Below are 14,778 nucleotides of genomic sequence, written 5' to 3'. Positions count from 1 at the left end.
CATCACACAGTTGGCGCAGATTTGTCGGCTGCACATCCCTGATGCGAATCTCCCGTTCCACCACATCCCAAAGATGCTCTATTGGATTGAGATCTGGTGACTGAGGAGGCCATTTGAGTACAGTGAACTCATTGTCATGTTCAAGAAACCAATCTGAGATGAATCGAGCTTTATGACATGGCGCATTATCCTGCTGAAAGTAGCCATCAGATGCCTGTTCTTAGCTGAGAGGAGTGGTACCCAGTGTGGTCTTCTGCTGCTGTAGCCCATCTGCCTCAAAGTTCGACGCACTGTGCGTTCAGAGATGCTCTTCTGCCTACCTTGGTTGTAACGGGTGGCAATTTGAGTCACTGTTGCCTTTCTATCAGCTCGAACCAGTCTGCCCATTCTCCTCTGACCTCTGGCATCAACATGGCATTTCCGGCCACAGAACTGCCGCTCACTGGATTTTTTTTCTTTTTCGGACCATTCTCTGTAAACCCTAGAGATGGTTGTGCGTGAAAATCCCAGTAGATCAGCAGTTTCTGAAATACTCAGACCAGCCCTTCTGGCACCAACAATCATGCCACGTTCAAAGGCACTCAAATCGCCTTTCTTCCCCATACTGATGCTCGGTTTGAACTGCAGGAGATTGTCTTGACCATGTCTACATGCCTAAATGCACTGAGTTGCCGCCATGTGATTGGCTGATTAGAAATTAAGTCTTAACACACAGTTGGACAGGTGTACCTAATAAAGTGGCCAGTGAGTGTATATATATATTTAGTGTATATGCATGTATGTATATATATTTATAGATATGTATATATAGATATATGTGTCTATATATCAAACACCTGCCTCTTCCTCAGTCTATTTGCACTGAAATATTCCTTTAAATGAGATTGTAGTACCAAGCACAGCCACTATAAATGTGAGGCGCTGTGCCTAAAAAAAACAAACGTGGACCACCAGCCTATGTTGGGGTTCATTAGATACCCCCCCACTGACTGCTTTTTTTCGGATATCTCTTAAACATTCATTTTTTTTAAACTCCTGAATTATAGAGGTGGCTATCAACTTTTTTTTTTTTAACCCATTCCCTGCTCATAGCTAAAACTATGTCCCAAATCTAAAATATAAGTAACAATAGTAGCAAATGATTTACAGCGATGGCATCTAAGTTGCAAAACGAATATTAGCTGTTGCATGAAATTTTGCCTCTAGGAGGCGCTGTATGTATTAATATACTGGAGAGGATTTGTAGCCGGGAGTAGTGGAACTAATATTTCATCCTGATAATGGAGCGGATACTGGCTATAGATTTTTGGCATTTTTTTTGGCCAGTTCTGTCTGTTTTGTGACTTTTACATTTTTTTTTTGTAGATTTATATTCTGTTGAAGGCAGCTCCATTTTTGCCTTAAAGAGGGTTATATAGGGGTAGGAAAATATGGCAGCTTTATTTCCCCTGACCATAGCTGCAATACCACATTCATCCTGTGGACAGGGGTGGCACTGTGGTTTTTTTTTTTATTTGTGTTTTGTTTTTTTTTATAGCCGCCATGTTTTTAATCCTGGACATTACAATACGTCCCAGAATGCCAGGAAAAAGCTAAATATATTCTCTCCATGATATGCGGATAGTAGGGTTGGTATACGGATTTGTGTGTCTTGATATTTTATTATGACACCATGCTCTTATTTTTTTTTATAAAAGTTTCTGAGACAAATGTAGATTCCTGCTCCAAATTAGGTGGAAAGTGATCTAGTGCTGCATATACCATAGAGACTATGCTGATTATATGGGGCACCTGGAAAATAGGGGCGCCCCAACCCCATCATGTTTCCAAATGGGTGGAGAGAAACTGTGCAAGGCAAAGAATAACAGGCTAGGGGTAAGGAGATGCTTGGCCTTTCATGACATTGGTTTGGGGGGGGGGGGTGTATAACCCAGTAGTATAACCCAGCATCAGACGGGGCGCCCTCTACAATTTTACATTCTGTACACTTTGGTAAAATATTAAAGGAATTTTCTGCTTTCAGAAAACTCCTGTCCGCTGTCTGCAGTTTATTTATAAAAAAACAAACTAAGCTCACCTCACTGTCCCCTGGTCCAGCTCTGAGTCTCCACCCCCTGTCTCCAGTCTGAAGTGTTTTTAAAACAAATTGGGCTAAACTCACTCTCCCCTGGTCCAGCTCTGAGTCTCCACCAACTGTCTTCAGTCTGCAGTGTTTTTAAAACAAATTCGGCTAAACTCACTTTCCCTTGCTCCAGCACTGAGTCTCTACCCCCTGTCTCCAGTGTTTTTAAAACAAAAAATTGGGCTAAACTCACTCTCTCCTGGTCCAGTGCTGAGTCTCTGCCCTCTGTCTCCAGTCTGCGGTGTTTTTAAAACAACCACATTGAGCTAAACACACTCTCCCTTGGTCCAGCATGGTGTCACCACCCTCTGTCTCAGTCTGCAGTGTGTTTAAAACAAACTATGTGCTCAACTCATTTTCCTCTGGTCCAGATGCTGAGTCTCCACTTCTGCTCCCAATGTGTCATTGTTTGCAAAGCCGATATCACAGAGCTGCAGCCAATCAGTGAACGCAGTTGGTAGTGCCATCTACACGAACAGAGAACTCACTGATTGGCTGCAGCGCTCTCAGCGTGAAGTCAGCGCTCCAGACAATAACACACATCGGGAGCAGTGGTTGAGCGCTGGACCCTCCAGCAGTAGGACTGGCTATCAGTCAGTGTGAACACACCCATACACCTACAAATGGTATATTGGGGATAATCAGTACATTCTGGGGGTTGTAGTTCCACATTTGCTGCAGAGCCATAGGCTCAGGACCTCAGGTCTATAATCTGCAGCCCATATGGATGGTTTAAATTGTGTCTCCCCCCACCCCCCGAAAAGAAAAAGGGAAACCAAGGCTGAGGATGTCTGCTATGTTCTCCATGCTTTATTATGTACCGTAATTGATGTATTATTACTATGTGCAGTGCAGTATATGAAAGGTGCTGTAATAAGAAAACATTACATTATTTTTTTTTTTCTGGCATTTATGGAATAATTCTATAGAGAATTGTTATAAAGACAATGCTGTAATAAAAAGGATATCGTTCTCACTTTCCATCGTTGTCTTGATCCTGATCTCATAGGCAGATACTGTGACAATATAATGTGTATAGAAACCTCTTAAAAAAGAATTTAATTTTACTAAACTAGTGCCACGGCTGTATGGTTCGTAAAACAAAAAAAAAAATGATACCTGTTTTGTAAAAATCCGATGTGCCATCACTGAAAAAATGAGCTTTGAATCCACATGCAAATTAACCTGGGAATGGACACCCCCCCAAAGCACTTCCAGACTATTTTGCATGTGATTTAAAAGATCTCGTTTCTCAGCGATGGCACATCGGATTTTTACAAGACATGTATCATTTTATTGTTGTTTTATGACCTATACAGCCGTCGCACTAGTTTAATTGTTAAAATGTTCTTGACCGGTTCCCTTTAAACTATTAACTTGTCCAATTCTTTGTTGTTTTTGGGATATGCTTTTGCCAGAAGTGTTTTTTTGCAGCAGCTTGTTTCCCTCTTCCCATTAATATAAACATGGACGCTTGGCTGATTCAAGAACGCATGTAGCAGTCAGGAAAGATAGATGTCGGCCAAACTAGCATCTGGCCAACAATGATCTTATGTGTGTGGCGAACTTCATAAGAACTGAATCTCTACGAATTTCATCCACTTTGCTGGATTTGTAAGATGCTGCATTTAAGCACGAGACTTTTTTTTTTCCCTTGTGCTTTTTAAGCTTTGATGCAAGTTTTTTTAAATAAAAGAATATCAATATTTTTCCCAGTGTTTTAGATGCAATTTTTTACCCATTGCAATCCATGCATAAAAAAAAAAAATCACATGAAAAATGCACCAAAAATACACAATGTACATTTTCGTGCCATTTAGGCTAGTTTCACATTTACGCTTTATAGCGCAGCTACGGCCTGCGCACGGCCGCCGCTAAGCCCCACCCCCTGCCGGCTCCCTGCCCGCCCCTTCCGGTCATCGCCGCCTTCTAGCGCACAAGAACGCTTGCGATCTGCGCACCCTATCTTTAGCATAGGGTGCGCAGATCGTGCGCTGGCCGTGCGCTAGCAGGATTTTGCCGTGCGCTGCGCACTTTTGAAGGTGCGCCCGTGTGCGCCGAACGCAACATGTTGCATTTCGGCGCGCTCGGTGCACCTTCAAAAGTGCGCAGCGCACGGCAAAATCCTGCTAGCGCACGGCCAGCGCACGATCTGCGCACCCTATGCTAAAGATAGGGTGCGCAGATCGCAAGCGCCCATGTGCACTAGTAGGCGGCGATGACCGGATGGGGCGGGCAGGGAGCCGGAAGGGGCAGGGCTTAGTGGCAGCCGTGCGCAGGCCGTCGCTGCGCTCAAAAGCGCAAATGAGAAACTAGCCTAAGCTGCATTTTTTCACGTCGAAAAAAAATCCGCTATGTGTGAGCATACCCTAACTGCGGGGTAAAGTTTATTTTTATTTTCCCATCTAGGTTTACTGAGTAGCTCAAACCTGCAACTTAAAGGGGTTGTCCAGCCTTAGAGTGACTGCAGATTTGTAGGCTGTGACTGCAGACTTGTGAATTCTCACACTTTGTGAAGATTCCTCAGCGAGAGCAGGTGGTCATGTAACCAGAAGTATGCGATTCGCATTCTTCCGGCCACATTCCTACTAGACGTGAGCGATGTCGTTCAATACACTTGCAATGAGCACGTCTAGTCGGCATGTGACCGCATGTCTGAAAATTGCATGCTTGCGGTCATGCAGCCCTGTGTGCTTATACTGCTGGTGTCCTATATGGCACAGGAACCGCCGGCACCTATAGTCACCAGGGTAAGGAAGGGACTTCTCCATCTGCACCCCTATAGCTGTATTCTGCCACTTGACATAAGACACATGTGAAGTTGCCGTGTTCTGCACAAGTCCGGTCCTGCCTCTGGCCGTCTGGCTCAGCCTCGGCTCTTATTCTGGAGGAGAGGCTTATGGAATGTACAGATTGAAGGAAATCCAGATGTGATTATTTGGCAGCGCGGAGAAAAAAGCTTCGCACAAAGGAAACAAAAGCCCCAGAAGGGTCCTGTATGGAGCAGCAATGGGACATCTGCCACTTTAAGTGCCCTTCTCCTCCCCATCATCTCCCTCCCATGTCATGTCCAGCCTGGCAAATAATCAGACCCCGTTGTGGGGGATCCAGCAACGCTTAGCGTCGGCGGCCCCCTGAGTTTTCAGCTTTCTAAAATAAGTGCACAGAACTTCTTGCTTTCTGCCACATCACAGACGGATCGAGACTCAAGGTCTGGGGAGTTACTAGCTGCCCATGGAGCGGCTTCTGGCAGAAAATCTGGGAAATATGAGAAGGTAAGTCCTATATCCGGTGATGGGTTAAACGGCGGGGAGGACATACGTGATGAGTGAAATTTAGCATGTCCAGATCGAATGGAGGAAACACGTTGAAGTCAACCCAGTTTGGGGTTCCTAAGACCACATTCACACTGGTTAGAAAATGTGCGCTAAGTGCCAGTTGATAAATGCATAACTGACGCATCATGCCATTTACTAGGACACCCTATTACAGCACTATGGGTATCAGTAGTTAAGAAAATAATGTCACCACATATGGTGGCACAGGGACCCTAACGAAATTACTTTCTGTACTCCTAATTCTAGAACCCCCTGGTTGGATACTTTGGGTATTCTAAATTTTGAAAGTCACCCCTATTCCATAACATTATGATCATTTGGGGTCCGACCACTATGGTCCTTGGCGATCTTTAAAGAGCCCCCCGCCGAATGGAGTGGAAGTCGATCATGCACTCTGCCGCGCCATTCATTCTAGTGAGAGCGCCGTTGATTTCTGGGCGTCGATCATCGGAATGAATGGAGCGGCAGAGCGCATGGTCAAGAGCTCCAGTTCCTGGTATCGATGGGGGTCCCAGCAGTTAGACCCCCAGTGATCAGAAAGTTGGCTTCTATCCAAGTCTCAAATCCCGGTAAGAAAAGAAGAGGCGGTGGGTCATGGCAGATTCCGTCAAGCATGTTGAACAATTATTATTTTTTTTTTTCTAGGCGTGACCATCAGGCGGTATTGGTCTCCGTTATGTGATGGATCAGACACTGCGCCATTTTCATTTTTTGCCCCTATGGTCAATTGAATCAAACATTAAGGGTCTGGTTCATCGATTGTGTTTTGCTTTTAACTCACTTTTTTGTGTGTGATGGATCAGACACTGCGCCATTTTCATTTTTTGCCCCTATGGTCAATTGAATCAAACATTAAGGGTCTGGTTGATCGATTGTGTTTTGCTTTTAACTCACTTTTTTGTGTGTGATGGATCAGACACTGCGCCATTTTCATTTTTTGCCCCTATGGTCAATTGAATCAAACATTAAGGGTCTGGTTCATCGATTGTGTTTTGCTTTTAACTCACTTTTTTGTGTGTGATGGATCAGACACTGCGCCATTTTCATTTTTTGCCCCTATGGTCAATTGAATCAAACATTAAGGGTCTGGTTCATCGATTGTGTTTTGCTTTTAACTCACTTTTTTGTGTGTGATGGATCAGACACTGCGCCATTTTCATTTTTTGCCCCTATGGTCAATTGAATCAAACATTAAGGGTCTGGTTCATCGATTGTGTTTTGCTTTTAACTCACTTTTTTGTGTGTGATGGATCAGACACTGCGCCATTTTCATTTTTTGCCCCTATGGTCAATTGAATCAAACATTAAGGGTCTGGTTCATCGATTGTGTTTTGCTTTTAACTCACTTTTTTGTGTGTGATGGATCAGACACTGCGCCATTTTCATTTTTTGCCCCTATGGTCAATTGAATCAAACATTAAGGGTCTGGTTCATCGATTGTGTTTTGCTTTTAACTCACTTTTTTGTGTGTGATGGATCAGACACTGCGCCATTTTCATTTTTTGCCCCTATGGTCAATTGAATCAAACATTAAGGGTCTGGTTCATCGATTGTGTTTTGCTTTTAACTCACTTTTTTGTGTGTGAGAAAACCCCAAACGTTTGCCACAGATGTTTTCGGCTGATTCATCATTTGCGACTTTTCAAATATTGAATTTTTTTTTGCCCAAAATGTACTTTATTCCCTTCCAGGTTTGATTTTATGTACGTCAGTTTTTTTTGGGGGTGTGCTTTTTTTGTGCACAATTTTTGCGCCATTTTGCAATACGGTTAACAACAATAATGACTTTTTTACTTTCAATATTCTTGAACCACGTGCGCCATTTTGAAGAAATTTGGTACAAAAAATGTCACATACAGGGATTGCCTAAGAAGCAGGACTAATTTTTTTTTTTTTTTTTACTATGGGCCTAAAAGCTAACAGAGGCAACTATCTGCCTATTTTAGCCGGCGCCGGCTCCGAGTGGTCACTGACTGCTCCTGCCGGTGATTCAGCTGCTCTGCGTCAACAGAGGAGCTCTTCTTTTTCCCGGCTGCTCTGTTGATGAGGCGTGACTGCCGACGTCATGCTGAGTGACAGCCAGCTCCCTGCAGTTAGGCAGTGGGGAGCCAGCTGTCAATCTGCATGACGTCAGCAATCGCGCCCCGCCAACAGAGCAGAGTGGAAGAGAAGCTGCTGCTCTATTGATACGATGTCAGGGAAGCCACTGAATCGCTGACAGCAGCGATCAATGACCATTCTGCGCCGGAAGAGATCAGCTCCGGGTACAACAGGCAGGTAGTTAGGAACTACCTCTGCCTGATAGTTCTTAGACCCATAGTAAAAATAATAACTTACAGTATCCTGGATGCCCCCTTTAATCTTTAATAATGCATTATAGGTCAATTTTACAGTACCATCATCATGCTCCCAAGTCAGCTCGCTAGTTGTCTCCCACTAGCTCAGAGACGACTGAAAATTAGATATCGTCTGCAGAGGGGAAATTTGTGAGAAACGCCGGATACATGGCCAGAAAGTGTCATTCCTCATATACACAAAGGACTGATTATTTTGAAAAATTACCAGACGTAGATTTATCAATGTTTCTTTGACACTCTTGTTGCAATTGTCAATCTAAACAATCAGCACTGCAGTGTAAAGCATGTGAGAGCAGAGTAGTGGGTGGTCCTACAAGTGATTGACAGTTATCTCTACTTGAAGTCATAAAGGGAAGACTGTCAGTCATCAGTAGGACCGCACAATTGACTCGGATGTATATAGGGACCGCCTACCAGACTCGGATTACATAGGGACCGCCTACCGGACTCGGATTACATAGGGACCGCCTACTGCACTTGGATTACATAGGGACCGCCTACTGCACTTGGATTACATAGGGACCACCTACTGGACTCGGTTGTATATAGGGACCGCCTACCGCACTCGGATTACATAGGGACCGCCTACTGCACTTGGATTACATAGGGACCGCCTACTGCACTTGGATTACATAGGGACCGCCTACTGGACTCGGTTGTATATAGGGACCGCCTACCGGACTCATGTATACAAACACCAGTGATTTCAATGAATAAAATACAAGTTTTACTGAAACCTCTTCCACAAAAATATATATCAATCTGATCATCTCCTTCTGCTCTATAACCTGACGCCTGCAGAATCACAGACCATTTTATAACACGACAGATTCCATTTACAACCGGACGCCCAAATAATGCACTTAATTCAGAGTAGCACTTTAACTCTTGCCTCACATTTCGACTCATCTATCAAACTTTTCATCAGCCAGAAAAACTTGGCAAAACTTTTGAATGATCCAATGTTCCGAAGAACTGTTAGATCTTTCTCTTATTCTACTAAAAATGAATAAAAAAGGCTCAAAGTTCTTTTTTTTGCCAAAAGGAAAACAATTCTGTATACTCGCTTATCTAAAGAATTGAGGCTCATTGACTGCGACATTTCGAGGAGTGAAATCTTCAGGATTGGGTGCTCGATTGACTGCAGTGTCCCCTTCTGTTAGGGGATTCTATAGTTGCCAAAAAATCTGGCATAAATCCAGAGTCATATTATACTCATGGAGCAGATGAATAATTTCCACTTCAGTCGATCTTTTATGGCTCTGTGTCACGTATCATGTTGATTGTGAAAAAAAAAATGCTCCACAGATTAGAAGCTTGTTGCAAATCAGCTCCATGATGTCAGTGCGGGAAGTAGGTTATATACGCATTGCTTCATTATCTACAGTAAGGGAGGACACTATATCTGGATTTCAAGACATAATTTTTATGGTTCAAATTCTGGAGCAAATCTTATACAAAAATGGAATTTAAAGGGAATCTGTCACCACGTTTTTGGCCATCTGAGAGCAGCATGATGTACAGGCAAAGACCCTGATTCCAGCAACTTTTGATAAAAATCCCTCTGCTGCAGATCTAGCAGTTCTCTTAATGCTGAGCTCTGTATAACCCCGCCCAAATCACTGATTGGCGTACACTGAAAGCTGCCAATCAGCAACGGGGGCGTGGTGAGACTACACAGCAGCAGGTTTACTAGTCCTCCAGTGATAATCTCCTGCTGATTTTATCAAAACTGTAGCAAGCAGACTAGTAAGTGACACATCACTGAAATCAAGGTCTCTGTTTCTACATTATCTAGTATTAGGAGACAGAATGAAGGGAAAATGACAGCAGGATTGGGCCACTTAGGTTACGGTGGATCCTTCTTTGGAAATATTTAATACGTAGATTTTGTCTTTTTATCCAGGCACTAAAACAATACAAAAAGCTACTCCACCTGAGTTATAGCAACGCTTTCATGCTTAAGTTTCCTTTGAAGAATCTGATAATAATGTAACCGAGCGCATGGAAAGTTACAAAACGTCCTGGAGGCTCAGTCTGTGTCTCGTCAACCAGATGAACATTTCACTCCCTGGGGACATCTTATTTCTCAGTTCCAGAAGAGATATTGGCCCCAATTTATCATTGTTGTTTCTCCACTTTTTGCTCCTTATTTAGTATTTGCACTTTATTCTTTATAACATTTGCACCATTTTGGAAGCTTTCTTTTTTTTTCCTGTTTATTTTTAAATTTTAGCCTGTTTCATGAGCTGCAATTTTTACTGAATGGCTTAGTTTGTTTGTTCCACGTCTAACTCCAGTCCCTGACTGGAGTAAGGTTCCGAAAGGAATTTTCAATTTGGCAAAACTTTTAGCGATTTGGAAAAGCATTTTTGGTGCCAAAAAGCCGCAAAAAAAAAAAAAAAAAATAGGTAAAGAAAAATAAAAGAATTTTTTATTTCCCCCCATACGGAACGCACGGTCCAGTCATCTGTTCTGCATGAGATTCATGTATATAAATACATGCAGACACTTGTGCAATGAAAACGCCATTTTGTAAGAATAATCTACAGCTATATAATGCACTTCTGCATATTTAATTAATTCCAGCAAATATTCCAGTGCACTTTTTTTTTTTATCTTGACCTGTTTTAAGGACGATACTCTCCGACAGATGCTGCTTTTATTAGTAAAATATGTGATGCACAAAAAAAAAAAAAAAAAAGCGACAACAGGAAATAGAAATCCTCCCGAGTCAGAGGTTTATTCCTTAAGGCTTTAGTTTGCAACCTGCGGCTCTCCAGCTGTTCTGAAACTGGGAGACAGATTTACGTGAACTGAATAGCTAAAGGTTACAGACGACTGACTTCAAGGGGTCGTCTCAAGTTCTTAAATGGATAAAATTGCAAAGAGCTTGCAAAAACAAGCAACTTTTTGCATTATACTTCTCATTAAAAACCCTCCCCATTTTCAAGAATGGGGGGACTTTTAGTTTTGCAGTGTGCCTGCTGTCTTAAAATGGCCCGTTAACTATGTGAAGCTATGATGGTCTTCGGTAAGGAGGTTAAGTGGCCCGAGTCTCCGACCTTACTACGTTCCTGTAAAACCCTGATCTGTCCCCCTCCCCACAATACATGATGCATGGGGAAGAAATGTAAGGGAAACAAGACACAAAGACAAAACTGGAATAACAGAAAACCTCCATCATACAAAAGCCCTAAACAACAATAGGGAAGAGGATAGGGACAGGGAGGAATAAACTAAATAGGAACAAGGACTAGGAGATAAACACACATGTACTAGAGCAAACAATAGAACACTACTGCAACAACTTTATTCCAACCACTTAGCTTTAGCACACAGCACAGGAAGACTACTCTTTCACCGGCAGGGATAAGAAGATTTGACCAGTTTATATAGGAAGCACTAATGACCAGATCAGAAGCAGCTGAAATGGAGCTGCATGTTTCTGACCAGCATATAAAGAGCTGTTAACCTCTTCACCACCAAAGGAAACTAAATCCATTTAATATGGGACACAAATCACACCATCTCTAAAGACCTGCGATTCGTTACCCGACTGTCTAACTCCATGTCTTCCAGGGGGACGTGACACCTGCGTGACAGTCTAGGTAAAGAGCAGGCATCACTAGCAGGTTTCATGCTTTAGGCCATGTGCACACGATGCATTTTTCCTGCGGATCCGCAAAGTGATTTACAGTACAATGTAAATCAATAAAAAAAAAACGCTGTGCAGACGCTGCGTTTTTTTCCGTGCGGTACAAAAAATGCAGCATGTCACTTCTTTTGTGCGGTTTTCCACCTGCTCCATTCTCCAAATCCACAGGGGGAAAACCGCACAAAAACAGGAAGAAATCCGCAGGAAAAATGCAGGTCATTTGACCAGCGGATTTCTTCAAATCTGCGCGGAAAAATCCACAGGAGGAAAATCTACGTGTGCACATAGCCTTACAGTCTGCTTGCATAGCTCTGAAGATGGCAGGTAACCCCCAAACCTGTAGAGTCAAAGATGCTTCTGTTAGATGCCTGGAGAGGGCCCAGTTCAGTCCAAAAAAAAAATAAAGATTACCATGGCTCTGGTCTGAATTGTCAAGCTTCAAGAAAAAAAATATTTCTTAAAGGGGTTTTCTCATGATGTATCTCCAACACCTCATCGTACTCCTGGAGATACATCATGAGAAAATCCCTTTAACAAGTTATTTTTTTTTTTTTTATCTATGATTTTAGGTGTGTCATTTTATTGAAAATATGGTGTAACACCAAAAGCAACAGAAGAGAATGATTTGTGTTTCAGCTCTGCACCATTTTCAAGACATTTGTTTGTTATTGAAGAGTGAGGAATTAATACACAAGGGGGAGAATGGACTGAGGACCTGTATTTGGTATGGAGGTCTTAGTCTGGAGTATGGCCCTGTAAAATGGGATATAGGCCTCTTAAAAAAAAAATTATCTAAAACCTAAAAAGAGTCAGAAAACTCGTGCAAGTTGAGTAATAAATCCACCCCCCAAAGTTTATCAGGATATGTGCACCCGACGTCTTTTTTGAAGCAGATTCCGCTGCGGAAACTGCCTGAAAAACCTTGTAAAAAGGGCTCAAAAGAAAGAACATGTGCATTCTATGTAAAATCAACTTTCTGTTCATATGTTCAGGCTTTTCAACGTCTTATAACCATTTCCAGTTTCAAAAACCGCCAAGCGGTTAAAAGAAGGAACACTTCCATTTTTCTTTTTTTTCCACTAGTAAAGATGCTCTGTAATTTTCAATACAAATCAATAAGAAAGCCCAAATTTTCCCAGAAGACTTTTTTTTTCCTTAGCATTTTTCTATTGTTTTTTGCTTAAAAACTCTCAGGCGGTTTCTTCATTATTCAATGGAGTGAAAAAAAAAAAAACACGACCGTAAAATTACAGTAAAAAAAGAAGTCACAAAATCCATAGGAGAACGCTCCAAAAAACCCACTAGTGGCCAAAACCATTGGAAAAACGCTTAGGAAAAGATTGAAAACATTTCACAAAAAGACACTTCATGAAAAAAAAACAAAGAAAACTCCAGAGTTTTCTGAAGTGTCTTCTTCTTGAAAAGCTTGATGGGTTCATCCAAGTTTAAATTACGTCGTGTGCACATCATCTTAAACAGTTTTTAAGCGGTCAGAGAACCGCTGCAGCAAGATATCATGGATAGTCGCCATGGCTGCATGTCTCCCGGCTGTTCAACAGCTGCAACACATGCCGCAACACATACAAGGTTTTCCTGTTAGACAATCCCTGCATGTGCTGTGGCTGTCGAACAGCCAGAGACATGCAGCCGCGGCGACTCAAGCGTTTTTTTCGAGCATGCCAAAAGTTAGGACACAAGCTTCTTAAATTAAATAATTAAAATGGGAAAGAAATGAAGACCTGCTGACATATGAGAGCAATAAAGTCAGCAGTAACCTGGAAAGACATAGACCTCACATCCAGCATATATTACTGAGAGGGACACTCCCATCCAGCATGTATTACTGAGGGACACTACCATCCAGCATGTATTACTGAGAGGGACGCTACTATTTGACAGGAGAAAATGCAAAGCCAACAACCTTCTCTATAACCAAATACAAATGGCTGCTCATCATCAAAAAGCATTCATATAATCCTAATACTGACACATTTATTCTAAGCCCTATGGAAAGCGTCCATTGGGCATAGGACACAAGTCTCAAAAGGACAATCATTTCTGATAAATCCAGGTAATAGGAATCCATTTCCTGGAGAAACTAGCAAGGATTGGCAGACTCCAAGCCCTCCCGCTCTCAGACATCCATAAAGTTCACACTTTGGTTATAATCCCCAGACCTGGAAAATAAACGCTCATTGTTCCTCGGTAAGATTATATTCTACATAGATCATATTCCACTGAACATGTAGAACCTTATGTGCCATGAATTGAGCCCCATCCGGTATTTTTTTTTATTTTTTCAGAAACTTGTGAATTTTATAAACTGCAGAAAAATATTAAACATAGGAAAATTGGATTTTCTTTGCCAAAATCCGTGTTTTTGGCAATAGGTTCTTAGAGGTCTTAGAAAGTGAACTTTCCATAACCAGGCCAGCTTCCAGAGATACTTCCCAGCTGCTTCAGCCAGAACCGTCACACAAGACATTCACCCTTCACTACCTGGGGACCAATTTTACACTCATTAAATTACTTCTAAGAAATAATAAAACTTCTTAAAAAGTATCTAATAAACTTCTTTACTGGACACAAGACACTGTTATACTGATCGCTCCTTGAACAGTTTTGCACGTGAGTAGGAGACGTGTTGACGTGGAATAGTTTACTTCCATTTTAAAAACAAAAAACTCTCGTGTTTCCTTCTGGATTGTTAGCTGTTAGGAGGAATCATTGGGCAACTCTTTGGTTTTTGCTAAGGGGTAACAGTCTGAAGCGCAATCCTCTCTCTTCACGTGTTTGAGATGGACTTGTAACCTTGACATTGTTGATATCGTTCAACAATTGTATTTTTCGAGTCCTCAGACAGTTCTCTACTCCTCTGTCTGTTCTCCATGCTCAGTGTGGCACACACAGATACACAATACAAAGACTGAGTCAACTTCTCCCCTTTTTATCTGGTTTCAGGTGTGATTTTCATATTGCCCACACCTGTTACTTGCCACAGGTGAGTTTGAACGAGCATCGCATGATTGGAACAAAGTTATTTACCCACAATGTTGGAAAGGTGGCAGCAATTTTGTCTGGCACATTTTTGGTGTTGTACGTGAAATTACGTATTTTTTTTTCCTTATTTTTTTTTGTGCTGTTCCAATACACACAAAGGGGATAAACATGTGTATCTGCAATAATTTTCTGGGAGAAATACTTCATTTTCTGGAACAATTTCAAAGGTGCCAACACTTTTGGCCATGACTGCAGATAGAAGCAGGTCTTTGAAAACTAAGGTTTTTTTCGGGGAGTGGGGGG

General features: G+C 42.1%; 1 protein-coding gene across 1 annotated transcript in view; it reads left to right on the top strand.

The window, feature by feature from the left end:
- Nucleotides 1-5,073: 5,073 nt before the first annotated feature.
- Nucleotides 5,074-14,778, top strand: part of B3GNT9 (UDP-GlcNAc:betaGal beta-1,3-N-acetylglucosaminyltransferase 9) — a 62,691-nt gene continuing 52,986 nt past the window's right edge. Inside the window, exon 1 of the mRNA XM_073582195.1 lies at nt 5,074-5,397. The gene's annotated coding sequence lies outside the window, so the exon portion shown is untranslated. The remainder of the gene's footprint in view (nt 5,398-14,778) is intronic.

This window comes from Dendrobates tinctorius, unplaced genomic scaffold, assembly GCF_039654945.1.
Source record: "Dendrobates tinctorius isolate UK_male_01 unplaced genomic scaffold, ASM3965494v1 ptg000009l, whole genome shotgun sequence".
In the NCBI taxonomy this organism is placed as follows: Eukaryota; Metazoa; Chordata; class Amphibia; order Anura; family Dendrobatidae; genus Dendrobates; species Dendrobates tinctorius.
Note: the sequence above shows the minus strand (reverse complement) of the source record. Positions and strands in the feature narration are given on the sequence as shown.